This window comes from Urocitellus parryii, chromosome 8 (assembly GCF_045843805.1).
Source record: "Urocitellus parryii isolate mUroPar1 chromosome 8, mUroPar1.hap1, whole genome shotgun sequence".
NCBI classification, from domain to species: Eukaryota; Metazoa; Chordata; class Mammalia; order Rodentia; family Sciuridae; genus Urocitellus; species Urocitellus parryii.
The window spans coordinates 153,746,893-153,759,600 of record NC_135538.1 but is presented as its reverse complement, the minus strand read 5'-3'; the positions used below and the strand labels follow the sequence as shown (position 1 = coordinate 153,759,600).

Here is a 12,708-nt window from a genome sequence, read left to right as displayed (position 1 = left end):
TCTGGGTGGAAAAGTCTGCTGAGGTAAGAATTGGTCTCCCCCTATAAGTGATCTGATTCCCCTCTTGCGGCTTTTAAGGTTCTTTCCTTACTCTGTACGCCAGGCATTGTCATTATCATGTGCCTTGGTGTGGCTCTGTTGTAATTTTGTACATTTGGGGTCCTGTAAGCCTCTTGTGTTTGGTTTTGCAATTTGTTCTTCATGTTTGGGAAATTGTCTGATATTATCTCATTGAAGAGATTGTTCGTTCCTTTGGTTTGAAACTCTGTGTCTTCCTCTATCCCAATGACTCTTAGATTGGGTCTTCTGATGCTGCCCCATAATTCTTGGATGTTCTGCTCGTGGTTTCTTACTCTCTTCACTATGTGATCAACTTTATTTTCCAGATTGTATACTTTGTCTTCATTATCTGATGTTCTTTCCTCCCAAGTGATCTAGTCTGTTGGTTGTGCTTTCTATTCAGTGTTTTTTTTTTAAATTTGATTTATTGTATCCTTAATTTCAAGGATTTTTGACTTTTTTTTTCAGAGTATCCATTTCTTTCTTACAGTAATCTTTTCTACCTGTATTTGCTCCCTTAAATCTTTGTTGGAGTGATCAATTTTTGCCTGTATTTGCTCATTTAGGTCTTTCTTTAATTCACAGATCATTTTAATTATGAACCTTCTGACCTGCTCCTCTGACATTTCATCAACTCCGCTGTCCAGGGTTCTGTTATTATAGGGTCCTGGTTGGTTTGGGGCACTTTCCTCCCTTGTGTTTTCATGCTGTCTCTGTGTCTTCCTTCCTTGCAGTGTGGATCTGGGATATCACAGTTTCCTCCCTCTATTCTTGTAGTACCTGTGCAGATTGTCTGTACCTCACCTTGATGTTGGGCTTCCAGACCCTGCTGGTGTCCCTCAGTGGATGCTACTGCATCTGAAGGTGGTGGTGGCAATAGCCGAGGTAACTCAAAATAATAGCTGAAGTGCTACAAGGTGGAAGCAATGTCTTACAGAGATGGGGCTGTAAGCGTGGTCTCACACTTTCTTTGAGATGCCTGCTCTGAGATGCAGCTGCTTCTAGGCCCTGTCTGTTGTCAAAAAGCATGTGGAGGGCTATGGCAATGACTGCAGGGTCCCAAGATGGAAGTGGGTGGGGCTAGGCTGGGGGCGGGCACACTCAGACCTACCCTGGACCTGGGTCCTGCGCAAGTTGGTGTGGGCAGCTCTGGGTCACCCTGGGCTCCTGCGCTAGTCTGTTGGTTGGAAGAGGTGGTCCTGTGCTGGAGGCTGGGCTCTGGTGGGTGTCTGCTGTGGAGGGGTGGACTCAGGCCTACAGCCTGGGTCCCGGTCAGGCTGGTGTTCTCAAGACAATTATTAAGAGGAAAAATAATAATGAACTTAAATAGCAGAAAAACCGACAGATTAGAAGGAAGAGAACGGGGTGGGGGGGGGAGAGGGGAAGGGACAGTACTGGATGGTGAAGAAGAAAGTATTATGTCTATGCTTTTACAGTGTGTCACAATGCATTCTAATGTCGTGTATAACCAAAAAGAACCAATAGAAGGAAGATAAAAGTGAGCCTCATTGTCTTAAGGAAAGCAGTTCTGGTTACACAGCTCACAATCGCATGACACAGATTTTACAATGACTTCAGGTGAAAACCTTGAACTGCTAATGAGCTTCCACAGAGCAAGGTGACTCCTGGGCAGTGCTCAGAAATAGAGTCCCCAGGCTGTTCATCACTATTTCTGATCCTGAGTTTAAAGACCTCGTCAAGAAAGAAGGAAAGGGAGTCATACTGTGTCTCAGAGGCTGTCCCCTTCTGGTCCCCAGCATGGAGACTGGGAGGAGGAGGAGAGGGTCAGACACATGGAAACCCGAGGGACAGAAACGTGGCTGGTTGTTCACTTTCTCACCACACCAACCTCTATTAAAATAATTACAAACTAATTAAAACTGAGACAACTTCTGAGCCCAACAAATGTGTTAATTGTGGAGGGGGAGGGAAAGCTGTCCTTCAGGGACTGAGGTTCTGCAGAGGGTTTGCTTCTCCCTGAGAGCTGTCGACCGTGACAACTGGAGTCCTGGTGGTGGGTTACGGTAGACAAGAGCCCTACAGACCCAGAAGGTACAAATATAACCTGGGAATCTGTGCCTTGTCAGAAGGACCAACGCAGAGCTCGTCTGCAGCACAGCCGTCAGGTGAGTGAACCTAGAGTCTGACTTGCTCACAGGCACATGTGACGTGTCCTCAGCAGCACAGATCTTACTCTGTGACAGAGCGAGGGTGTTGCTAAGAGGATCATGAGCCTTAGGACCTTAACTGTTTTGTGACAGCCACAGGGTCAGGAAGATGAAGGTCATTTACAGCAGATGCCCTGTGGCTGAGCTGCAGCATCTTGGAACCTGTGTACGGGATCTGATGTTTAGAGAGCTCTGGGTGGGGCCTGAGGTTACAGACATGCCCTCTGGCTTCAGGGACATACTCAGGCTTCCTCAGCTTTCACATTGCCCTGCTTTACGACTCTGCCCACATCCTTAGCTTACCTATGATCTCTTCACCTCTTTTTTGGGGTTTAGAAGTGACTGGTTTTTGCTCTTGCATTCTATTCAAGTTCTTTAGCACATGGGTTCAATTGGAAGGCATTCTTTCTGCATCCATCCTTACCCACCCTGTCCTCACATGTGGTACTGGACCATACACGCAAGTCAGCTTTATACTTTATGTGTCTGTTTTTGAAAGTTCTACTAATAACAGTATTTGCAATTGTAGTTTCTCTTCTGAGAATTCTGATGTTTTCATGAACTGTCTGTTACTATAATTGGAGGGAACCCACTTTGATTTTAGCTAAGTATTATATAGGATGAAGCACGATTATCATATTGTGTTTGAGAAAACTGTGCCTGTATGGATTCTTACCTGCCTAAGCTCTTGAGCATTAGTCCTACATGAGAGATTATCCATCCATCTGAATGAAAGTTTTTTCTTCAAATCTCTCTCTATATAATTCCCAAATCAAGCTGGAATAATGTGGACTTCTTTCCCCTCTGACATTCCTCATTTTAGTCTGACAGAGTGAAAGAGAAATGGGTTACTAAGATTCTCAGAAGTGGATTCTAGACCTTATTCAGAGATATGGAAGTTTAAGAGGATGAGGAGGGTTGGAAAAATGAGAATCAGTAGAAAAATATGAGACATAAAGACTCGACAAGCAAGCCGGTATTGAGGTAAAATGATTTCCATTATTTTCACCACATCATTTTTGATGGATCCAATCTCTGATTGAGTATTCAATCCATCTGGACCCTAGACCATTACTTGAAACCGGCCTGCCTATCATGTGGCATAAGACATTATTGTTAGAAACTCAGAACTATGGGTGGCTTCCTTCCCTGCATGGACATGGTCTTCAGCCTCCTCAGATGTCAGGAGAGGGAAAGGTTGAAAGGCTGTAACTGATATTCCTGAATCCAGGGGCACCTGTTCCAAACCTGGGCACAAGTCCGTGTTCCTGCTCTTCCTGCTGCCGGAAACCATCAGCACAGTGAAATCTAAAGTAAGCCTTTAGTGATTAGCAGAAAGTGGAGGAGAAGGATAGTCGAATTTCATTCCAAGAACATAAAATATATGCAAATCCTGGGATAATTTCCAACATCTGATGTCTTTTATTCTGGAGAAATTGACAAGAGTTTGACATAAGTTCTTCAGGAAATACAAGATTAGAGCTCTTACATGTGACAAAATAACATCCTTTCCAGTTTTTCATGAACCCAACTTGGATGAATAAAGGTGGAAGTGGTCCGTACAATACGTCAAAATGAAACTCTTGTCCAGCTTGTGAAAAAGGACCAGGTAGAACAGGTTTAGAGTTGACTGAAATCATTATTTTGCTCAAGGTTCTGCAGCCATTTTAAGTGTCATGCCAACCCCTACTGGAGAGGCCTCTTTTCACACCCAAAGCTCCCACCTGTTTAGCTACTTGGTAGTTTTAGTTGGCATTCCTAATCCATGGACTGTCCTCATCTCACGACAGTACATAGTGCACAGGTGGTTCTCCCACCCTAATCCCATCCAGAACTGACCCAGCTTTGCCTCCGGGATGCTGAGGACATCAGTGGGAACCCAGGCCACTGCTGAAGATCCTTACCAGCCGCATGCCAAGGTTTATTTAAGGCACCCTCCCTGGCTGCGTCCTGGTGACTGTGATTTTTCTCCTGATAGAGACTGGTTCCTGGAGGTCTTTGGCTGATTCAGCTTCAACTGTTGGGATCCTGTTTGGGAAGGTGATGCAGTTTGACTGCAGTAGAGGAACCAGAAAGCACAGAATATTATCAGTCTTGGAATGTCAGAATTGTATTGGTGTGTAGAAGTATGGAATCAGGAAGGCATCACCATCATAGACATAAAATTTGAAGAAAGTGGCAAACCTAGAAATTGTTATGCTAAACCAAAAGAGAAAAAAATCTATTAAATAAAAGATAATTTTATGTTGAAGTGGCTCAAGTTAAATATATTAAAGGAACATTTGAGGAGGACATAGGGAAGTTAGGTAAAACTAATGGTTTTTTTAATTAAATAATGAGAATATGATATTATGATAGAAAAAATGTAGAGAAAAATTCTGGTGGGGGAAAATAGTGTTTAGTACAGCCAGATAAAGTCTGAAAAACAAAAGAACTAAAGAATTTGAACAAGTCGATTGGTTTTACTGGGATGGAGTTAATCAAAATAAATGGGTTGGATATTTAGATTTCTCAGTACTAGTCCTCATGATGGCTTTTGGCATTACAGAGCCTGGCCCAAACAGTGTTATGATACAGGAATACTTCATGTGAGGAAAATGAACCCCAGAGCAGGTATCCTGACTATTCTTACCCTGTGGGAGACTGCTGAAATGAAATACATCTTGCAAATATTTATAATCAGTGCTATTCCTTTCTTCAAAAAGGTGTTTGCTGCATCCAAGTTTTTCTGCCTATGAAGTAAGAAATGGTTTTGAACCTTGTCAAGGATGCAATCTTCATGTTCCTAACAGGACTTAGCACTTGTGGAAACATCTTTGTCCTTGTGAACTACATTTACATGTTTGGAGGCAGTGAGAAGAAACCTATCCACCTTGTTATTCTCATCCAGTTGGCTTTCACAAATACCCTAATGCTTTTTTCCAGAGGAACACTAAGGACAATAGCCAGCTTTGGTTTGAGAGACCTCCTAGGTGACGTAGGCTGTAAGATTGTGGTTTATCTGGAGAGGGTGGCCCGGGGCCTGTCCATCTGCACCACCAGTCTCCTCACAGTGGTCCAGGCCATCACCATCAGCCCCAGAGCCTCCAGGTGGAGGAGGCTGCAGCCCAGGTCTGCATGGCACCTCCTTCCCTTATTAGTCTTCCTGTGGATTCTCAATTCTTTCATAAGCATGAACTTACCATTTTACATCAAAAAAGGCAGCAACATAAATAGTTCAGAAATTAGTACAAGTGGCACATACTGTTACTTTCTACCACAAAACTTGACAATCAGATGGATTTTTATTGCTCTCATGGTCCTTCGAGATGCTGTGTTCCAGGGTGTCATGGGCGGGGCCAGTGGCCACATGGTCTTCCTCCTCCACAAGCACCACCAGCAGGTGCTCCACCTTCAGACCTCCAAGCTCCTCCACAGAACCCCCCCTGAGGTGAGGGCTGCGAAGAGTGTCCTCCTTCTGATGCTCTGCTTTCTCTTCTTCTATTGGGCAGATTTTTTAATTTCTTTGTATACAACTTTCTCTTTACAGAAGCACCCCATAGCAGTAAGTGCTCAAGAATTCATGACTCTAGGTTTTTCACTTTTCTGTCCATTTGTGCTGCTTCACAGAGATAGACCTCTGGCTGAGCATTAGTTTGCTCAATAAGAGAGAAAGACTTTGTCTCTAAGACTTTTTCTTCTCTCTTATTGAACAAAAGAAATTGTCTATTTTATTAATATATTAGTAAGTAAGCTTGAAATCACATTTTTGTTGAGCTGTTTGTGAAACTGAATCCAGTAAGAATCACACAGAGGTGTGTCCAGAGACCACAAGCTGCTGAGTCCCCACCTCACACGGAGGTCACAGGAAGCTGCCCTCCCACGCCTGTCCTACCACCCTTCCGGAAGGGGCTGGTGTTTTCATGCATAGGAGACGGCTCCCTCACTACCACCTCTTCTAAAAGTAGGTGCAGAAAAACAGTTTAGAAAATTAGATGAAAATGACATATGTTAATTAGAAATTCACCCTTTGATCCAAGAATTTCACTTCTAAGTCCCAATTGTCCAAATGTATTTGGTCATATAAGACAAATGCTATGAAAAATATTTTACTTGCAGTGTTATTTTTAAAACCAACCTCAATCTCCACTAAAAGTATTAATATCAATCAATTTTGCTTATTACTGCAAGATATTAATAAATATCACCCATACAATGAGACCTATTAAATTTTTGAAAAAAATGACCAAGTTCAAACTAGGTGAATATGTAGTGATATGTAAGATAAATTCATAATTGACATAAAAGCTGCAGAATACTATTACTTTAAACAGGATATATCAATCTATTTAATTGAAGCTGTCTACAAAAGAATGAAAGTATAGTTTGCCTTCTTTGAGAGAAACTACTTTAATGAAGGCATAGTAAAGAGAATGCAGTTTTCATATCTGTATGTTTTGCTTCAATTTTTTAACCATCTGGATTCATTTTAAACAAATGAATAAAAAGTAAATGCACAGCCCCATTTGCTGGTGCTTGTGAGATGGACTGTGAGAACCTTGGCATTGCTCCATGCTCTAAGTCCCCTGACTTTGAGGATCCACAAAATGTGCTGGTGGTTCGTTAAGTGGAAAACCTGCCTTTCTGTCTTGTTTGTTTATTGAATTTGTTGCTTTTAGAAGTACAAGACAGTAGTAGGCTGCATTCTGACATAACAAGGGGATGGGAAGAGAAGTTCATTGGATTAGACAAAGAGGACTGGAAAGAAGGGAGGGAGGAGGAGAGTGGGAAACAGTAGAACGCATGGGACACAACTTTCCTTTCCTGTTCCTTTCTTTATTTCTTTTTTTTTCTTTTTTGTACCAGGGATTGAACTCAGGGGCACTCGACCACTGAGCCACATCCCCAGCTCTATTTTGTGTGTGTTTTTTTTTTAAAGAGAGAGTGAGAGAGGAGAGAGAGAGAGAGAGAGAGAATTTTTAATATTTATTTTTTAGTTCTCGGCAGACACAACATCTTTGTTGGTATGTGGTGCTGAGGATCAAACCCGGGCCGCACGCATGCCAGGCGAGTGCGCTACCGCTTGAGCCACATCCCCAGCCCTATTTTGTGTTTTAATAGAGGCAGAGTCTCAGTGAGTTGCTCTGTGGCTCACTGAATTGCTGAGGCCGACTTTGAACTTGCATTCTTCCTGCCTCCACCTCCCTCGGATCACAGGCTTGTGCCACCATGCCCAGCCTCCTTTTCTGTTTCTTAACATGGAAAAAAAATTCATATTAATGTAAATGCACAGTTCTGGCTTTAAGTTACTTGGTAAAGCCACTCTGAAAACTTTTTGATGCTATTTTACTCATTGCAAATAATCATGGTACAAACATCAGAATCAATGTGCTTCACTTCTCTAGCCTGCACATATTGGGTACTTTACTTCTCTAGCCTGCACATATTGGGTACTTTACTTCTCTAGCCTGCACATATTGGGTACTTTACTTCTCTAGCCTGCACATATTGGGTACTTTACTTCTCTAGCCTGTACACATTGGGTGCTTTACTTCTCTAGCCTGCACATATTGGGTGCTTTACTTCTCTAGCCTGCACATATTGGGTACTTTGCTTCTCTAGCCTGCACATATTGGGTACTTTACTTCTCTAGCCTGTACACATTGGGTGCTTTACTTCTCTAGCCTGTACACATTGGGTGCTTTACTTCTCTAGCCTGTACACATTGGGTGCTTTACTTCTAGCCTGTACACACTGGGTGCTTTACTTCTCTAGCCTGTACACATTGGGTGCTTTACTTCTCTAGGAAACAATGGTGAAGGTCCTTCCCTTTGGTTTGGTTCTACCATGTCACACAGATTTTAAGTAACTCTTTATTATTGTGATGTCATATCTAAAATGGCTAGGAGCTCGTCATCTGAACTATGGCTCCCTGAGGATCAGGAGTGCTCCACCTACCCCAGTAGCTAGAGGTTCTACTGCCCTGAGACAGCCTCCTCATAACATCTGCACAGAGAACAAGACATGGGGGACGTCCCTATGCAGGTCCTTGGTTGTGCCCTCAAAGAAGGAGTGCAGGTCCTGGAGTGGCAGTGGTGACAATATCTACCAGGTGGATCATGAAGATCAGATGCCTGAGCATTGAACGCAGAGAAAGTATCTCTATGAAAACCAGATGTTTTGTGATGGTCGGCAAGAGTCAGTGGAGGTTGATGTTGATCTCAGTTTTCCTTAATGTGTGTGACTGTTTCTGAGAAGCAGGTCAGAACTCAGTCCACGACATCTACACTCCTCTGGAGTGGTAAGAAGAAAGCGATTAAGCATGTTGAGCGCTGTCTCATGTGGGATGGAGCTGGAGACAGAGACAGAAACTGGCAGCACTGGTCAGCCGAGCCCACGGGCAGGCTGGGCACCCTGAGCTGATCCCACCTGGCCTGTCTTGTTTTCCTTCACCCACCCAAGAGAAGGATCAGGTGGACAATGCAGCAGTTTTCCCTTTAAAAACTTCCAGAATATTTCAAAGAAAGATGGGCCAAACTCCCCAAATGATAAACCTCCTAATTCAGAAACACAAAAAGCCCTGCAAGAGATCCAGCCAGCAATGCTCAATTCCAGACCCCTCAGAATCCATTTGTTGTAAATAAAATAAAGAAAATCTTGAAAATAGTCACAAGAACATGTTGGTTATTAGTGTCCCATGGCTTCTTCTTGGTGGTGGATTCCACACAGTATCAATAAAAGTCATTCCATCTAGCTCTGGAAAGGCAGAGCATTCCAACAGGACTCGATGCAGTCCCTGGAAATCTTGGACCTGAGACAAAACTCCACTGACTACCAAACACCATCACGCCCTCCTCTGACTCTGGTCACAGTGACACCCTGGGTCTCCAGCAGTTACTGACACCCCATGCCTAGTGTCCGCTACTCCTGAAAAGTCTGATTGTACACTGTGTCCTCTACGAGTCAACCTAGTAGGTGACTGCAGGTCATTCTGGGTAAGATTGGGAGGATGATATCAGTGTACACAGGCAGTGAAGCAAAAAACAATTAACCCATCCAACAAACGCATGAAGATCCGAACAGTCATGTCCCCTAAGAAGAAATACACATGACCAGTAAATACATAAAAATTGTTCAACATACTTAGCAATCGGTGAAATGCAAATGAAAACTACTCTATGATTTCATCTCACCAAAGATATAAATGATCAAGTGTAGGAACGATAATTGCTGGTGAAGATGTGGGGGAAAGCTTCTTCAAATTAGTACAAATACTCTGGAAAGCAGTGTGCAGGTTCCTGAAAAGACCATTCCTGGAGCCTCCATATGGCACGGCCATCCCACTCTTGGTCATCCCAAAGATCCAAAAGGAGCAGATGTTCGGGGTCCAGCCACATCAAGGTTTACAGCAGTGCTGTTCACAGTAGCCAAGCTGTGGAGGCAGCCCAGGTGGCCTCCACAGATGATGGGGGAAAATGGTATACACACACACACACACACACACACACACACACACACACCATGGAGTTCCATTCTGCTAAAAAGAAGAATAACATTAACATTCTTTCCTTTGCTGGTAAATAGGTGGAAATGGGGAACATCAAGCTAAGTAAGACACAGAAAGTCAAGGGTCAACTATTTTCTCTCATGCGAAAGATAGAGAAAAAAGAAATAAAAACGGATCTTGTGGAAATATGATAAAGAAAGGAGATTGAGAAGAAAGGTGGTAGGGCATGAGGAGGTGCCAGTGCACAAAATATTCCAAATTATGCCATGTTCATATAAAAAATACCACAATGAATCACATACACGTGAAATGCTCTAGTTCAAAGGCCACCACCACCACCACTAAAGCCACTCCTGCTCCTACTAGTCCTTACTACTAGTACACCTAGTTCTACTAGAAGTAATAATGCTAATGGAAGGAAGAGGATAGAGCAGAGCCAGCAGATGGGGGGAGGGAGCGAGGGAGGGAAAGGGAGGCCTGGGGACAGTGCTGATGGAGTCATGTTAGGTGCACGTGTTGACGTGGCTTTATTGATCCCTCCAGGATGCATTATTATCCACAATGAAATAAATACAGTATGAATAAAAGTCATCCCATATAGATCTGGAGAAGCAGAGCATTCCACAGGACTCGATGCAGTCCCTGGACGTGCTCTGAGGGGCTGGGCGTGCAGGGGAGCAAGCACTTGTATAGGCAGAGGGCACAGAGTGTGGAGGGCACATTCCCAGGAGCCCTACGGTGGCCCCGGGCAAGGGGACGTGGCTGCATCATGCACTGGGCCTAGTTCAGGTGACACATTCCTGCAGGGTGTGGGAGGTTATGGATATTATTATAGTCAGAAGATATAATGTTCCCTGTATTCAGAAGATCTACTGCACTCTCATCTATTGGACAGAAGATGGTTTTGCGACTGGAAGCCTATCCCAGGCACATTAGGGCTCACAGTTCTCCAGAAACTGAGGACAAGGCCTGGTTTTCTTTCATGATTATACCACTAAAGAGGGCCCCAGGGCCGTGGGGAGAACCATCCTGGGTTATCAAACTAGCAAGAGCATGGGGTAGCTTTTACTCAGATTTTAATGCATCTAAACTGGCAGAAAAAGAACTTACACCTTCTTAAACAAAATACTCTTAAAAGTTGATGGAGGGAAGGGCTCTTATTGCAACCAGGATAATTAATCATTGCTGCTGATCACTTTGCATCTGACCTTAGATTTATCGTGTGCAATTTACTGAGGTGGTGGGGGCCTGGGTTCCCACAAATCAGGGAAGCGCCCTCAGGTGGCTCTTCTACTTGTGGCATCACAGATTTGTTATGGCAGGTGCCACAATGGGCAATAGGAAGGGAGCCCAGAGGTCAGGAGCTGCCTCACGGGGCTGCCCATGCTTCCTCCCTCCCCTCTGGTCTCACCAAGTGCCCACATGTATTTTCATTCTCTTGCACCAAAAACTAGAGGGGTCCTCCTTGGCTGCAGAATGGGCAATGGGCAGAAGGACAACTGTTGGGTATAGAAAAATCACACCAGTGTCTTTGGGGCTTTAAATGGCAGGGCTGGGTTATTGAAAGTGGGTGTGGCTGGTGGACCATTTAGGGACTGAGGCTCGTTTGTGGTTCAATATACAGATGATAAAGCCACCACTCATAGCAGGGACCTTCATCTTCCAATGTGTATGTGTAAAGCAAGGTGACAATGTCCTGTCCCATCCATGGTTGGGACTCTCAGGAAGCAGAGTTCCACTGCTGGTCATCACTTACTCTTTGTTTTAATTTTTTGATGCTGGGAATTGAACCGGGGCCTTGTGCAGGCTAGGAGAGCACCCCACCCTGAGCTACCCCCCAGCCCCTCGTTACTCTACTCCTGAGTGTAAGGAAGGACTGAGGAATAGTGAAGTGACACATTCTGCTCCTCAGAATCTGTCCCTTCTGGCTCACAGCATGGGACTTTGGGAAGAGGAACAGAGGGACAGGATATGGAAATCGCAGGTAAAGGAACATTGCTACTTGTCCACTTTCACTGCACAAACTTCTCTCAAATAATTAAGCCCTAATTAAACCTGGGATTGCCGCAGTCCAGCTGCAGCAAAATAGCCCAGGGGGAGGGCGGGGGGAGGCATGATGAACAACTTGTGTAGGTTGATACAGCAGGAGTGGGAGCCCTTTATTGTCGGACAACAGAGCTATTTATACATTTTGCACAGCTTATCTTAATTAGCATAAACTAGATACATCAGTCAACCAATAAGGAATCTCCACACTTAATGGCTCGCTTTTGTTACTTCACAAACCACTCCCTCTGACATTTTGCCAGGCGCCATCCAGACTTGTTTACAGACTCTAACATGGGCTAACTCCTGAGCCACACAAACACAGTAATTGCAGAGGGAGAGGGAAAGTCGTACTTCGGGGACTGAGGTCTGCAGGGTTTGTTCTCCCTGACAGGTGTCAGCTGTGAAAACTGGGTTCTTGGTGGTAGGTAGGGAGCCGAGAGCTCCCCAGATCCAGAAGGCACAGGCACACCCTGGGAAGCGGCCTCTGGCCAGAAGCACTGCCCAGGTCTTCCTGCAGCACAGCCACCGAGGTGAGTGGAACTGAGGGTCGGATCTGCTCCCAGGCCAGGGACGTTCCCTCACAGCGCAGATCTTCCTCTGCCTGAGCCTGAGCCAGGGGGCTGCGGGGAGGGTCTGGGCCTTAGCCTTCCCTCTTCTTCTGGTAGCTACAGGCTCTGGTATCTGCAGGAATGCACCCGGGTCAGGAAGACGAAGCGTCATTCCCAGCAGAGGTCCCTCAGCTGTGCCGGAGCCACTGTGACCCTGGGCACAGAGTGATTCACCAGAGAGCTCTGTGGTGGTCCAGAAACCAAAAAGCCAAACAGGCTCTGATTCCAAGGAGAGCTGTCGTCCTCAGCCCTCACATGGTCCTGCTCTAACTATCAGCTTTCTTCACCTTCCTAAGATTCCTTCCCTTAGTGTTTGGCTATTCAAGTGTCTACAAGG

At 44.7% G+C, this 12,708-nt stretch overlaps 1 pseudogene; it reads left to right on the top strand.

The window, feature by feature from the left end:
- The first annotated feature begins 4,950 nt into the window (after positions 1 to 4,950).
- On the top strand, positions 4,951 to 5,896 carry LOC113201022 (putative vomeronasal receptor-like protein 4; annotated as a pseudogene).
- The last annotated feature ends 6,812 nt before the right edge of the window (positions 5,897 to 12,708 follow it).